At 43.7% G+C, this 14,454-nt stretch overlaps 1 pseudogene; it reads left to right on the forward strand.

The window, feature by feature from the left end:
* Nucleotides 1-8,083: 8,083 nt before the first annotated feature.
* On the forward strand, nucleotides 8,084-10,358 carry LOC119320603 (annotated as a pseudogene).
* The last annotated feature ends 4,096 nt before the right edge of the window (nucleotides 10,359-14,454 follow it).

Raw genomic sequence — 14,454 nt, forward strand, 5'->3', positions numbered from 1 at the left:
CGCACCGCCCCGACGCCGTCGCCGCCCCGCCCCGACGCCGTCGCCGCCCCGCCCCGACGTTGCCGCCCGCCCTGCTGCACCTCGCCGTCACCGTCGCCGTCGCCGGCCGTGAGCAACTTTCTTTTATTTTTTTAGATTTTTCTGTATAGTTCATAGATTTTTTTGTTAGATTAGATTTGTAGTAATTTAGATATGTAGTTCATATTGTGTAATTTACATTGTGTAATTAATTTGTTCATATTATGTTAGATTTTTTTTGTTAGTAGATTTTGTTTGTTAGATTAGATGTGTAGATCTTTTTGTTAGATTAGATGTGGTGTAATTTAGATATGTAGTTCATATTGTGTAATTTAGATTGTGTAATTAATATGTAGTTCATATTTTTAGTAAGTAGCTAGTTGATTTAATAAACTAATTTATTTTACTATATATGGAAGTAGTTTGTTTTTAGTAAGTAGTACTTTATTTATTTATAGTAAGTTCTTAATTAGTAGTTGAACTAGATAGTTGATTTAATTAATAAACATTCAACTATATATAGAAGTAGTTCCCACATCGACGTCGGCGATGCCTATTCCGCATCCTCGTCGTCGTCGACTCGGCGGTGGAGGCTTGCTTGATCAGGGCCATGTTCGGGACTGGGCTCCGCCGGGCTGGTATTGGGAGGTGCTTCCTTCCGGGGGACGTAGGTTGGTGAGGAGGCAGCCCTTTGTTGACCCGATCCTTGTTTGGTGGCAGTCGCATGGGCCAGTGATGGTGCCGAGGCTTCCGGACACCGCGGAGGTGGTACGTCACCGTGTCAGCGAGGAGGACGAGCACGTCCGTCGCTACATGGTTGCATTGGAGTGCAGGTTCGACAATACCTGGCATGTTCTTCAGGGATCTCACTGGAGCTATGATCCTGTGATGGTTCTTTATCTTTGGGTGTCCACCGCCCGCGTCGATACCCGTCGGGCGCTATGGTTCTAGTTGTATTAGTGATGCTATATTATTGATAATATTCGACGATGTACAAACACCAAGAGATGATGTACTTTTGCTTATAATTATTGAATGCATGCTAATTTGAATACTACTTTATTTTATGATTTGGTTTTGCTTATTTTATGATTTGGTTTTGCTTATTGAATACTCATATTGGATAAGTTCTCCTTCATTCCCGTGTGCTAGACAATTTGCTGTAATAATGCACTTTGGAATGAAAGAAGGAGTTACGTACATCACCGATAGTCAACGTGTGATTAATAATCTAGTTTAATATTTGAATTATGAACATAGGCCGGAAATGTCGTACTCGGATGACGAAAACCGCCTGGGGGAGTGCGACTGGTGCCACGATGACCGAGGTATCTGCGACAGGTTCATTGAGCTGGATGAAGATCGTTGCTTCAGCATTAAGCTCGAGGAGACCTTCGATGTTCATACGGTACGCAACCAACGACAATAGTTTTTTTTCGTAATTAATCATGACTTCAACTATTTTAATCATGACAATATTTTTCATTTTTTCCAATTCGACTAGCTTATCCCATGCTTTGCAAGACGCTATGTTTTGGAGAGGATGGGTTTTAAAGACCATGAAAGTTTCGAAACCAAAAAAATTATCCTAAGTACCCATCATGGCGTGGATTTTCAAGTAAAGTTGTACAATGCTCAGAGTGTAACCCATTTTGGTTGCAAAAATTGGGAAGCACTTTGCAAGATGTATGGTCTTGATAAGGGTATGCTTGTCACCATGGATCTTGGTGATCCTACAATCGAGCAAGAGAGACCTTCGATTTGGGTCCTTGTGGATACACCTCCAATTCTTCCCCCATGTGAGCTTAACATAGTTATTAAGTAATTTATATTATTTATTTCAAAATAGTTGACAACTTATCTCCATTGGCAGCTTATTTTCATTCTTCAAAGAATGTGCGGAAGATGGTAGACATAACCTACTACACCGAAGACTCCGAATTAACTTATCAGGAGAAAAATCATCTGGTCGCATTTTGTACTGAACTTGAGAATTACAATATCTACAATCAAACTCCTCAACATTATGGTCAATACGTGCCACTAGTGCATGTGTTGAACTACGGTAACTACCATGGAGATACCCTGGTAAGATTATTTTTTACTATTACAACATCCGTGCATCCTTTTGCACACATCTAAAACTAGTACATCATTGCTAACTATGAAGTTATTACTATGTTTTTCAACAGATAATCCCGAATGATTGTGTGCCTCATCTGATGTATACGCATGGTAGCCTTCATGTTTTAAACATACAACCAGGTCGTCCTACGAATCTCAACTGTCCATACCGGGTTTCTAAAAGAAGTGGAGACATAACAATCAAAGAGTGGAAAAAATGTATGGACAGTCGTAAGGAGCTTCTTGGAAGCAAAAAGCAGCGAAGGGCAAGAATTGGAGACATCATGATCGCCATTCTTCATAATGGAGAGTCAGGGTCTATATTGTTTTATGCTATTTTACCTTAAGGGTGTTTAGGTCCTACCTGATACTGATGATCATGTGCTAAGAACAATTACGTAGGGTTGTGTTCGATGACTACGAGGATGATGATCGTATGACTTATTATTAATAACGAGTAGAAGTTGTATGATGATGCATGATTAGTAGGACTTGTTATTATATATGATGATGTATGATGCGAGCATGCATGAGCATGTTATATCAGCGGGTGAAATGAACATAGCAGCAGCGTTGATAAACCAAGGACGAAGATATAAGAGAGGACACTTCTCTCTATTAGCTAGCTAATAACAACCTAAAAATAACCCCCAAAACCCCTAAAGCAGCCACTTTTGTAAAAAAAATGGACTTTTGGTTCCGGTTGGTGCCACCAACCGGGACCAAAGGCCCCCCTGACTAGGCTCGGCGGACCGGCCATGTGGAGGCACATCTGTCCCGGTTCGTGTTTGAACCGGGACTAATGGGTGTAGGTATTAGTAACGACCCATTAGTCCCGGTTCATGAACCGGGACTAAAGGCCCTTACGAACCGGGTCTAATAGGTGTTTTTCTACTAGTGATAACAAATATATATGAGTCATTATGGTACAGAAAATAGTGGGAGCCTACTTCTAACAGTACATCTTTTAAATACTTTTTATTTTTTGGGGGCCAACATATCTTATGAACCTAGTCACACGAATTGTGGGTTAGCAAGAAACTTCTGCCCACGCTAATATTGATATTGCAGAGCCATCATGCGAACCGTCAGCTAGCGTGGGTTTGTATCTCCACTGCTAGAAAAACAGCTATAGCCAATATGGACACTAATGAAGCACTATACATGTGGTCTGCCATTACTTACCATGTGTAGGTGCGTCATTACTAACCATGTGTAGGTGCGCCATTACTAAGTTTGACCAAGGTTGACCCAGTCATACACATAGTAATGTCGCACTTTATATAGGTGCGTCATTACTAAGTTGACATAGTAATGGCGCACCTTCACAAAGTGCGCCACTACTATATGTATGACTGGGTCAAACCTTGGTCAAACTTAGTAATAGCGCACTTTGCATAGATGTGCCATTACTATGTCAAACTTAGTAATGGCGCACCTTCACAAAGTGCGCCATTACGACGCCATTACTAACTTTGACCAATATTTGACCAAGTCATACACATAGTAGTGGCGCACTTTGTGAAGGTGCGCCATTACTAACTTTCTAGATGGCCGAAAATTTCATCAAATGCACCCACCTGACCGCCTTTTCAGTTTTTTTTAAAAAGAAAATGATGGAAATGTCAAAAAAATAAAAGAAAATAAGTTTCCCAAGTGATATGTGGTCAAGTTGTTGGGAAAATTTACAAATATGAATTTTGACTTTATTTGCAAAATCTCTCTGGAATTTAGTAAAATGGGCATAACTTTTGCATACGAACTCGGATTAAAAAGTTTTTTATATGAAAAATCATCTACTCGAAAAGTTACATCCAAATTCAACTAGGGGGAACCCCGTTGAAGAATTTTAGAATCCCAAAAACCTAACAGAATAAAAGATACGGGGCTTTTAAGATCTAGAGGTGGGAAAATGGGAAAAAATTCAAACTTAGTAATGGTGCACAATTTGCTAGGTGCGCCACTAGTAATAGAAAAAAAATTGGTTTCGATTTTTTTTGGAAAAGACGTTCAAAATATGATACGTAGTATGACCGGAAAGTTTGAAATATTTTTTCAAAATTTCATCACACTCATGAACATGAACAAAGTCCTAGACATCAACAAGGTTTAATAGGATTGATATGATAGATATATCAACAAGTGCCTGTTAAGTGAGCTGGTGCTGGGGTCGGATAGAACTGAGAAGTTAAGCGTGCTGGGGCTGGAGTACTGTGAGGACGGGTGACCTACCGGGAAGTTTGACCACGGGGTGCGATTTGACTTGAGATTAAGCCATAATAACCCGAGATTAAGAAAAACGAAAAAAAAATCTGATTTTTTTACTAACAGTTACTAGTGGCGCACCTATATTGCGCCATTAATAGCCAAAATATGTGCGCCATTAATTAATAGCCTATTTTCTAGTAGTTCTCCTTCCACTAACACTCTCCCAATCTTAGTCCCTTGCTCTCTAACTTCTATATATACACTAACTATTCTCCTGAATATCATATCATCCATGGTCTCGGATTCTCAATAAGATAGCTTGACCCGTTGACCTTCAACTTAATTAGTTTTCGTGAGAATATGGAGAAAACCAAATCCAATCATTGCATGCAGAAGTACCAATTATTTGAGTGTGTGAGTCCTGCAACACTCAAGCAAATCATTCCTATAATTCTGTCGCTGGAAATGTGATCAAGGGTCAACTGCAGCCTACAGTACAACCTGGAAAAAACATCATACTTTCAGCCATCGTACCCCTTTACACAACGGTGATGAACGATCTGCCCCTATTGGAGGCTTCCAAGATACAAGTAGTGGGTGCATTTTTGGTCGAATGGTTCTAATGTACCTCATCATCTCCGCAGCAAATAATTGCCACACTAATTTTCATGTTTCCGTTGGACCGCTCATAAATCTTTCCACATTGTGCTACAATTGAGCTACTGCTTTGCAGTTCTAAATCTTAACCTTCAAGATTTTAATTGTATAGTGTTGTATATGTGATGGATCTTGTTCCTTATGAACTGTATTTTCCTAGTTGAAATGGGTGTTTTTTTGTCTTCAAAATAATTCCAATGGATTTGTCATGCATCCAACTATACATGTACTCTTGCGGTGGTGGGGATGCAGAGCGCCGAGCAACGTCCCACACGAAAGTGGCAAGCTAGTATAAATTAAACTAACACACCATAATTCAGGTATAACTGATCTTTCTAGTGCTAAGTAGGAAGCGGGATGGATCAGCCGCTGATTTGCATCCCTAGTGGTAGCTATGCTGAGCACATGGATTTCTGTTCTGCCAGGTGATGAACTATTTAGTGGCATGTGCTCCCTTTTTCTGAATTTGTCTTTCTTCCTTGGTACATGTGTCTGTGTCCCGAGCAAGTGATGTGCGAAACACAATAAGATCTGTTGGTTTGGAATCTTGCTTGAATATGGACGTACACGTAGATCTGTTGGTTAGGAATCTTGCTTGAATTATGATATACTTTGAATGTAACCAACTTTTATCTCAAATTTCAAACGGATTTTTAGAATATAGAATAAATAAAACACGGAAGATAACAATAAGACAGAGTGCATGCCACTGAATAAGACACTCTAGTTTCGGTTGTTCCACTTCCAAATTTTTAGTTAAGGTTAGATTTTGGTGCTAGCAAAATTATGTGGTTATGCGCTATTATTGTCCATATGGAAGCACCATGCGCCTACTTCTTGCTCACATGACTTGTTGGGTACCAAGAAATATTTGCTCATGCTAATACTGAGGTTTCAATCAAGGAACAGAGTCCAACTGTGAGCCATCATGCTTTCCATTCTGCTTCTAGTTTGTCAAGCACGTGCAAAGCATGATAAAGACCCCTACTGCGGCATGCAAGTCCACACATATCTATCCATATATACACACATATTTTCCCTTTGAACATCATATTCATGGTCTCAAACTCTCAGTAAGATATGCTTGACTTCCAATTTAACTAGCTTTGGTGAGAATTTGGAGGAAACCATATGCAAGGATAAGATGCAAAACTGCCAGTTGAATGCGTTCACACAAGACCCGAAAGAAAGTCACCTGGTTTTCTAGGTGAGCTGTGAGCTTGCGAGTGGGGAAAGCACCGGAGAAGCTGGCAACCTAGAGCGAGCATTATGATTGCCCCCACAGTGTTGAACAATGTTATGTAACAATGCATGGCAAAAAAGCATGACATGGGCATCTTTGTTGTTTTTTATTCCTTAATATTTCCCTTTGTGTAGAGCTAAGTCAAAATAAGTTTCTAGAAAGGTATCCAATCTGCATTTCCTATTCTATGCCTGTTGTTGATCCACTCCTCTGCCGCCTTTCTACCTACTCTGTCGCCAGCCACCAACGGCCGTCGCTTGATGCAGCCTCGGCCTCCATCCTTCGCCCTCTCTATTGCATGCCATGTCGGCAGGAATGGAGCTATGGCCTACGGGGATGACGGTCACAATCCCTGCCCTCGTCGGCTGCCAGGAAGAGACCCCCGCTTCAATCCTCGGGCTGTCACGACCTGAAGATACTGAAACCGAGTGAAACAGAAGTGTTGGCCTGGTGGTGTATAACTTGGATAGTTCAGCGTTGTTCATCGAGAGAGGTTCAGTGATCGTTCAACTGAGCGAAACCGCCATATTTGATTTTCAACATCTCTAATGACTTGATTTTTCTGGCGCCAGCTTTGATATCCCGACTGGCTTTCCTAGACAGCTTGGATTGGATGTCTCGGTTAATTCGCGAGAGATAGGAAAGATTCCAGGATAGTACGCCACCGTGGTCACGTAGGTATGTCCGGCCTCTAACATAGGCATCTACGCCCACCGGCCCACGCATCCGGCGAGGGCCAGGCGGCAGGCCAGGTCGCGTCTCCTTCAAATGGAGCTATGTCTGTCGGTCAGCTTAGACTGCTTGGCTCCACTGGGACAGGATTCAAACAGCTCTGTAAGCCCGACGGACGGTCATTGTCACCCTGCGCCCGCATCCATCTCCCGGGGCAACAAGATCAGAGATGAACAAAAGGTACATCATCCATCTCTGCTGGCCTGCACTGGTACAGCCGCACACCATTCCTAGCTGCAGTCGAGAGCCGCCTGTGCCGTAGCTCATCAGTTTTGAGCGGAGGAAACAGAGTGCACACACACAAACTGTTTGGTTTCAGGCGGCACTGCCACCATTCAATAGTTTACTCACTTTTTCTTCTTCATTTTCAACCTTAGTTAACACACGACAAGATTATGGAAACAGCTAACATTACTTGCCACAGGGGATACCTTGCCGCTGGCCGTCAGGTTCTTTGCACTTTGCCTTTGCTGCAGCCACCACCACCAGCATGGTGTTCGGTAAAAGGCCTTTAAAAGGACAGCAGCAATACTCTTCATTCACTCCATAAGAAATATTATTAGAAAAGTTGATTGAGTGATGGTTATTGAAAATCATGTTTGTCAGTTAGATTTATCTCATCCGCGTGGCTCCTTACAAATTTCAGATAAGAGTGAAAGCAAAATTGCAGTAGGCATTCAGCTATTTTACGACTTCCTGCTGCTTCTTTTTCTCTGCGGTCATTCTGTTCAATTTAAAATTTAACTTCGTATTGTCAAAGACTCAATGTCTTATGTTAGCGTCAAACTCGTCTTTTAACTAGGGTGCTACATGTACGCTTACTAGTTCAGAGGCAATAAACCTGCCTTCAACCAACAATTCATTGTAAAAGGCATGACAGGCAAGTAGCGCAGCTGTGTCGCTGACTTTCTCCCGGCAGAGTGAAATCTCTGGGTATACAACTCATTCAAATAGAGAATAGCTTGCACAAATCAACATTCAACAACAGAGTGAAGGTACAATGTTTTCTTGTCGCATCTCTCTGAAAAAAGATGATTGCTAGTTTTCTATGTTGGACTCTTCAAACCCTTCACACAGAAGTGCTCAGGGTTGTTTATGGCCATGGCCTGGGAAACACTCAAAGAAGTTGCTGGTGTATTGGCAGACATCACAGGAATTTTTTGGCTGGGTCACACCAAGCATCCTAGCAGCCTGAAATAAGCTGCTGGGTGAAGTCACCACAACTGTGCAACACCAGATTCGGGTGGAAAGAGAGCAGTTTTGTCATTTGGAGAACGACATCTAGATGCTTGTCATTGTAGCTGAAATCCTTTTGACTATATGTATGTTCTCTCTTATTAAGCTGCACCTTTAGTAGCTCCCCGCCTAGTCTAATTTATATGAACTGGGATTCATTTTGCTGAAGGGCAAGCAAATGATTTGGGATGCAGGATTGCATAGAATCGTGCGCTGTAGGCTGTTCATACCTACATATGTGCTTTGCTTGGGGAGTTGGGGATGCTTTCTATGTTTTCTTACATAGTCAAAGTTGAAGAAAAACAATGCCTCGACCGGATTGGTTAACAGACTTGTGTACTTGTGTCCACTCTCCCGTGCTATATCCAGTTTTTACCTGCGGATCCACCGAGATCTGAAATAAATAGCCCGATGTTGAGAGAATTTCCTGAGGTTATTTGATCACATGCATTGTGCCGATAACACAAGTATGAAGCAGACTATACAAGTAAGCATTATGCTTTGCTTAGCAAAATTTATACAAGTCACCGCCTAAGGGGTGAAGCTCTAGAATTCAAAGGGCCGAGAATGCACACATCCTTGATCCAAAGTTGTTCCTCCTCTGCATCCTCCAAATTAGCTTAGGGATGGTGGCCGTGTAATCGACACGAAACCTGCGCTATGCACCTGCCATGTATGGATACTCTCTTTCAACAAAAAAAAAATCACTACTACTCATACAATCTAAAACAGAATCTAACACCCACGTCTCTGTTCAAAAGAAGAAAAAAAAAGACTATCCCTGACGTACGAGCAAAGATGGATCAACGACTGCCCTGCAAGTAAAATTAAGGTCAGCTCGCGCCGCCGTCCGAAGCGGTGCAGGAAGGCCGACATGGTGGTTGCTCCGGTGGACGAAGCCCCACCCTGCACTAGCTGTTGTTTCTTGAGCAGGTTCGCCTTTGAGTGGACGCGGTATGTGCACTAGCTGTCAAGCCAGAATGCTTACAGTCCGAGCACCCTCATCTTTGGGAGTGACGCAAGACAGGTCGCGCTAGAGAGGGAGCAAGGTCGCCAGCGCCTTCCAAACGGCCGACACGAGGGCGCGCTTGTCGTCCATGCTGTGGTATTCTCGCCAGAACCACACCGCCCAGGCTGAGCTCTGTGGCTGGTGTAGTCGATGACGATGTTTGACAAGTAGAACGACAAGCGCCAAACTTCTGTGGATGAACGACATCTAGAACGTGTTGAGTGGCAGAGTGATAAGAAACCAGCAGCCAAACTTCTCCCACACATCAAAGATGCAGTTTATGACGCTAAGGACTTTTTTGATGAGTTCAATATTATGCACTCAAGTTGAAGCTTGAGGAGAGCAATAGTTCAGGTGAAAACCACATGCATGCTTCCTTTTGAGAGTTCTTCGAAAGTGTCAGTCATTGTGACCACTTTAAAAAAGTGAAGGAAATCCAAGGTAAGCTAGATCATATCTATCACCAGTCGAAGGATTTGAGATTGTGTAAAGAACCATTGAAGTTTGACAAATCAATCAGGGCAGATACAAGTGCTTTTTCCAAGGTTCCACAAATATTTGGGCGTTAAAGAAGAACTGGAGCACTTGGTGCAAATGCTAGGAGTACATACAAGCAAGAGAGGGAGGAGTAACCGTGAAGCAAGCTCAGATGAGTTGTGTGTGCTTCCCATATTTGGTATGGGTGATGTTGGAAAAACAACTATTGCACAACAAATCTGTGATGATGCAGAAGTGAAGGAGCACTTTGACTGCATAATTTGGACTTGTGTTTCTGATGATTTTAAGATAAAGAGGTTAACTAAACAGATTCTGGAGCATATGGAACAAGATACAACATCTGATACTCTGAATTATCTTATGACAAAACTGGCTAGTTGCGTGGAATCGAAAAGATTCTTACTTGTCCTTGATGACACGTGGGGTGATACCATGAGAGATGGTGGGGAGGAGTGGGAGAAATTTTGCATTCCTTTGAGAAAGGCTCTTCAAGGAAGTATGATTTTGGTCACCACTAGATTTTTGGAGATTGCTAATCTAGTCAGCACTGGCATGAAGAGCTTTGAGTTTCCTTTTTCCACGGATTGCTTTTTCCACCGCATGCAGTTTCGTTTTAATACAGGAGGGAATTGAAATTACAAGAGTTGTAGAGGCAGCCCGGAGGAAATCTCCGCTGCGACAAAAACTGCCAGTCTGGCCGGAATCGTTTGGCAGACAAGAGGTGCTAATGAGACGGATGAGTAGCTGGCCGCAGCCCAGATGCGGGTCGGCGCAGCCAAGGGCGAGGCCGACGTGAGCGCTGGTGGTCGCGTTTCTCTGTTCGGGAGCTGGAGCTATGCGCCATGCCTCATCGCCCGAGGAACCAGGTCGAGCGCCGGTGGTCGTGCTTCGCCGGCCAAGGTGCCAGGCCGAGCATTAGTGACCATGCGTTTGTGGGCACTCGGCTACGGTGTCGTACACGAGGCCGGAAATGACGGGGCGGACTGCACCGGTGGCCATGTATGGGAGCTCGACAGTGGGGTCGTAGACGAGGCCGGAGACGACGGGACGAACCGCGCCGGTGGACGTTTGTAGGAGCTTGGCGACGGCGTCGTAGGCGATCTTGGAGACGACGACTTGGCAGAATACGGATGGACACTTCCCTGATGATGAATGAAAAAACCATCTGCATCATGACTTGATAGACACCATGCCTCATGGCGGGTGTCAACTGTCGTGGGAATGATTCCAACAATGAGAAAGCGGTAGGATAAAGGAGCATGATATATCGAGACGCAAATGGGTCACACAGTGGTTTTAGCGAGTTTGGGCCTCTCACGGTGGAGATAACAACCATACGTCTTGTGCTCCGGAGAGGCTTTCCTTTATCTGTCATGAACACAGAGTTACATGGTGTATTTGAGAGAGCGGGGAGAACGGATCTCCATGTCTGAGCTATGTCCTGAGACTAGTGGTGAGAGAGATGAGAGCGAGGAGAAGAAATGAGAAAAGAATGAGCCCCCTTAGCTACGTTGTGGGCGGTGGCTTATATAGTGTGTGTCACCCCCTCATCTCTTATTTTACCAAGTGGGGCATGAATGCCATGATGCCAGCCCAATACGAGACCTCCACTATGAGAATGATGCTTTGACTGCCTTGCTACCTGTTGGTCTTCGCGTATCCGAGCGAGTGATACGACCGAGTGGTGGACTGTCATCCGAATGGATGGTACGCTGCTTGTCCGAGTGGGTAGTACGTCTATGAAATTTATCTAGACCCACATGATTTCTGGACCCCATGCTTTAATATATTTTGACCTTTCGTGGGCCTACATGTTATGTGTGTCCCCAACACATGACATCTCTTAGCGGCACCTGAAGTTTCAACTCTTAACACAGGAGTGAAGAGAGGATAATAAAGATGCCTTTGTGGATGGTGGTTACCTCCGCCTACCGCAAATGGGAAGACATGTAAGCTAGTAGCAGGAAGACATAGTGCGTGCCAGTGCCACTGCATAAGACACTATAGTCTCCTTTATGCTACTGTCAAGTTTTTAGTTCAGGTCAGATTAATTTGATGATAGCAAATTACCAGATCTTGTGGTGTATTCCCCGTGGAAATATCACGTACCTACCTCTAACTAACATAGCTATCTTGGAAAAAATACTGCCCTCACGGATCGCTGGGTAGCAAGAAAATATTGCTCATGCTATTTAATAGTGAGGTTGCAACCAAGGACGTGGGTAAGTGGGTTATCATGCTTTTGATTCTCCTACTAGTTTCTCAAGCACGTAGAAAGCATTGGGAACCATGTCCATCTATATATACACACATTTCCTCCGGGTATCACAACCATGGTCTCAAACTCTCCGTAAGATAGGCTGAACCACCAATTTAATTAGCTTTTGTGAGAATTTGGGGGAAACCAAATCCAATCACATGATTCGAAACTGCTGGCTGGATGCGATCACCTGCTACAGCTGTGCCGTTTGCCTGGTTTTCTTGCTGAGCTGAGAGCTTTCTCGTGGCTTGAGAACCCGACGGCAAGCCCTAGCGAGCGTTGGGTTTGGACTTTGGACGATGCGAAAGAGGTCGCAGAAGTGCTGTGATGATGCGAAATTAGTTTCTCAGCGTGGCCTGATTATACTGAAACCGAGTGTAATCATTCTGAATGTATAAAAATCTCTCGAAGGTTCTTTTTTAAAATAAAAATCTCTTTGTGTAATCATTCTGAATGTATAAAAGGGGATTCAGTTCATTTTCTATTCCAAGAGCGCTTGGTCGGTGAAGAGACCTCGGGCTTCAATTCTTTGGCTGTCACGAGTAATTATGCTCAAATCGAGTGGAAACACAAGTGTTGGACGGGACAGTCCGTCCGCTGTATGACTTGCATAGAAAGCTGATTGGGTGATGCTTACTGGAAATTTTATTTGCTAATTAGATTTAACTGATGGGTTTGAATTAGTTGTAATCACTTTATACAAATATAAACTTAAGATAGAGAAAGAAAGAAAGTAAGTAAAGCAAAGCAAAGTTGCACTGGACATTCGGCTATTTTACAACTTTCTTATCTAGGCCATTCAGTTAAATGTAGCATTTAACTTCACACTGTTCTATGTCTTATAGTTAACATCAAATCGAACCCAATAAGAGTCGCGCAAGGGGAGCTCTCTCGTGACGTCCACGTCGGATGAGAAAAGGACAAAAGGAACGCGATCAGGTCGTCTCGCTCACGCATGCACGATTGGCCAGAGTAGTAGAAATCCTAAACTAGCACGGGTATCCCCAACACGCCCGTTCTCCTCGTTTTCCGCCGCCGCCTCCTCTCCTCTTCTCTGGTTCTTCAGCCGACGCTGCTGCCCCTGTCCTTCCTCCTCGCCTATAACCACCCCATCCTCTACCCAATGGTGGCTTCTGCCTTTCCATCTTCATCGCCAGCCTTCGATGCAGTCGCTGCCGTCGCTCTCGAAGTGGTCGACGTCGATGAGGACTTGGTCCTGTACCCTGGCAAGGTGCGTAGTATGGGATCCCGGTGTTGTACTCTCCTCGTTGTGATTTGCTGCCGTCCGCTCCCCGCTTCTCCTCTGGTTTTGGGTTTTTTTTTTCTTGGTGGTGGAGTGATCACGACTCTGCTTTTGGATCTGGTTGCAGTTCGGGAGCGAGCTCTGAGCGCGGGTCGAGATGATAGTGCCGAGTGCGGATGGGATTGGCGTGATGTGGACGTGCGTGCTGCGTCCCAGCAATCTGTCGGGCCAGGCATTTCAAGCTTGGCGAGGTTCACTACTGGATGTGCAAGGTCTCAATTGGGCAAGGTATTCGAAGCAGTCACCCACATCAAGCGGTCCCTCCAGGTGGTTGACGTTCTTGGGTCTGTCTCGGGTACAGTTTTTTTAGGATATTTTTCTACGAATTCTTCTCAGCTTGATGAATGGCCTTTTCTTTTGAACGTGGTGTAGGATTCTAGCTTGTCTAAGAACTCGGATTTGGGCAGACAGATTGGGGGTATGCATAAGTCCTTTGGGGACAAGCGTTTACTGCAAGGTGTCAATTTCAAGGTGAGTCCTGGTAGGTGCACGTGCATTTTCCACTTCTTGCTGACTGTTCTGGTTCAGTACCTGTCATTCACCTTGCATCTTGGTTACTAGGTTTTCCTCTGCATGTTCACATTATTGCCAATATTGTCTAAACTCTTAGATTATTGCTAACTATTATGGTTCAGTGCCTAAACTATTATTGTTAATAGGGCTCGCTGGCCAAGTGGACGTTTCTCTCCTCCTCGTCTTCGACGGCCATATCGTCTCTCTGTATCGAGGGCAGTGATTTGTTCTTGTCCATGCTTATTAGAGGCAGGAGCACAACCGTGGAGTACAGGGACATCAACGCCGGTGGCACCAACAGCAATGACAGGAGGTAGGCGACCTTGTAGTGCATTGTCCATGTTGTTTTGGCAGAGGTCACAAAGTATATGCACTTGGTTATCTCTATTGAAGTTCTGCAGTTGATTTTCTTGCATAACTATGCCATGAACTATATGTATCACTACGTAAAGTTCTCTCTTATGAGAAATTGTTCACTTTGTTCTATTATTCTTCATTATGTTCTTAGTAATCTCCGAGTGCAAGTTTTGTGGACATGTGATAATTATTTATTGTTTGTGAACCAGAGATGGTGATAATAGGATCCAAGAATTTAGCACTACAAAATGATAATATATAATATTTTCTCGATCAGTCTTATGCATCACACACAT

The sequence above is a fragment of the Triticum dicoccoides genome, chromosome 6B (assembly GCF_002162155.2).
Source record: "Triticum dicoccoides isolate Atlit2015 ecotype Zavitan chromosome 6B, WEW_v2.0, whole genome shotgun sequence".
Lineage (NCBI taxonomy): Eukaryota > Viridiplantae > Streptophyta > Magnoliopsida > Poales > Poaceae > Triticum > Triticum dicoccoides.